The sequence below is a fragment of the Homarus americanus genome, unplaced genomic scaffold (assembly GCF_018991925.1).
Source record: "Homarus americanus isolate GMGI-L3 unplaced genomic scaffold, GMGI_Hamer_2.0 scaffold56486, whole genome shotgun sequence".
NCBI classification, from domain to species: Eukaryota; Metazoa; Arthropoda; class Malacostraca; order Decapoda; family Nephropidae; genus Homarus; species Homarus americanus.
Genome location: NW_024713315.1, coordinates 23910 through 26053, shown reverse-complemented (window position 1 = coordinate 26053; position 2144 = coordinate 23910). Strand labels below are relative to the sequence as shown.

The following is a 2144-nucleotide window of genomic DNA, read 5'->3' as shown; positions in this document are numbered from 1 at the left end:
AAATCTGCCTCGACGCCATGAACCGCCCCTTCTTTCCATTAGATGGTGAGAACCTCCGCCACAGGACTTCAAACACATTCAACGAAGCCCGTGTGGACGTCAGTGGTCGAGGAATCTGAACGCGGGGCAGTGAGCCTTTTATGACATAAGGATTTTTTATACCATGGCCGCATGTCACCGCAACTTAGCTATCGATGCTGCACACAGGAGGAACGATAACGACAAGATAAGGGCATATGGGGAGAGAATAAAGAACTCCTTTGTTGTTCACACCTCTTGGTGGGATGGGAACAAGTGCAAGAATCTTCTACGCCAGACTCGTGGAGGTGTTATCTGAACGGAAGCAGCAGCCCAGAAGTTATGTTATAGCCTGGTTGAGATGTCGACTGTCCTTCTCTCTGCTTAGGTCTGCATTGCTTTGCCTCAGGGGAACGAGAGCATCGGCCCCAAAGGCGACAACAGTCACTGAATGCCGCAAAGATCTGCGGCTCAACTACTCAACACAGCCAGGGTAGCTACTTATGTATTAGGATAGTTAATTTTAAGGTAATTAAATGGCGGCGAAGGTGTGGCTATTGGGGGAGGCTGGAGGCCATTTAAATTAAAAAAATTAAATAAAGTAAAATAGTTTGTGTGTTTGTTTGTGCACGCACTCATAAGCTAGCAAAATTTAGAATGCTAATTCAGGTTCATACAACATAAGGTAAATAATAAAATTATAAAATATTTCCTGACAGAATTATGCACTTCTCGGCTACTGGAACATACGTGCGGATCCATAGGGAGCATGCTCTTGACAACCCGTGTTCTAACCCTCCCAGCAAGATTACCATTACTTCTGTCCTCTCTCTCAGTAATCTCTGGGTAAAAGTTATACAATATCTTTATGCAATATGAAACAGAAAAATAAATTTCCTTATGCACTAAGATAAGTTTATTGTAGTATATTCTCTTTTTTTTTTTTTTTTGTCAATGGAAAGTTATTCTTGTATGGCAAAATATGTTTTGTTTTATAGACTTTGTTTATTATCACAGGGCACTCTAGCAAAATTATGCTTCAAGTAGATTAGGAAACATTTACATGCCTTCTTGGAAACCTTGAAATGATACCATATATATAAATTAGGGCACGGAGTTTGACTAGATCTTTGACTTAAATGTTAATACTGCTTAGCATGATTGCAATATAATATGTATTTCTATCATTATTTCCTTACTCGCAATACAACCAAATATATGTCACGCACCTTCATTCCAACCCCTCTTACTTACTAATGGAAATTACGTTCTGCATTCTAGGGCATGTTCGTGGTACTGGCAGGAGGTCACCTTTTGGCAGCGTTGGTCCTATTCCTCGAGCTTCTACATAGTTGAGCTCAGGAGCTTACCCTTACGCCGTCCTAATTAAGACAAGATGCCTCATCCTAGAACTATGTTGCTGATGACTACAATGAACGCATATTAGGAAGAAAGTAGCATGTCATAATCTCGTTTCATATTCTTTCAAATTCCAAATATCTGATGCCTGAAGTATGGGCTTTTTGCTGTGAATGCAATACAGTATATAATGAATTAATTTTATGTTATTATGACTGTAAAGGATGTACATTTTGGAGATTGATAGCTAATGAAGATCATTATTATTACTTGATCTCAGATATGTTCTTCAGTAAATGGTTAATAAAGAGTTGCACAATTGTTTTGCTTCATGATTTTTTTTGGCATTATTAAAGTATACGTTCTTTCTATAAATCCTCAACATTTGAATTAATAATATTTATGATATAATCCATCAATTTACCTCGAACTGCAATAACATTACAAAGTACATTTTAATCTTAATACAAATATTACACTAAACAGAGTGAAGACGAATATACAAGTACTTGCCATTCTCAATATTTTAATAAGAAGGATTGTTGGTGCTTCGAAAGGTTAATATTAACATATACGTCACCTCACGTTAAGTCTTCCATACCAAGGTATAAAGATACACACGCTAAACTCACACGCAGGGAGAGGAGCGACACCTCCCCTAACCCCGCCAGCCAGCTTTGATTTGTCCATAAGAAATGGCTGGACTAAGCCACACCCATATTTTTCTATAGTTCTGTCTTTTTTTAAGAATATAAACTTCATGGTCG

The 2144-nt window shown here is 38.1% G+C and overlaps 1 long non-coding RNA gene across 1 annotated transcript; it reads left to right on the top strand.

Moving 5' to 3' along the window:
- Nucleotides 1-683: 683 nt before the first annotated feature.
- On the top strand, nucleotides 684-1698 carry LOC121871801. Its single transcript, XR_006089950.1, has 2 exons — nucleotides 684-864; nucleotides 1300-1698. It is a non-coding gene; the product is annotated as an uncharacterized LOC121871801 (long non-coding RNA).
- The last annotated feature ends 446 nt before the right edge of the window (nucleotides 1699-2144 follow it).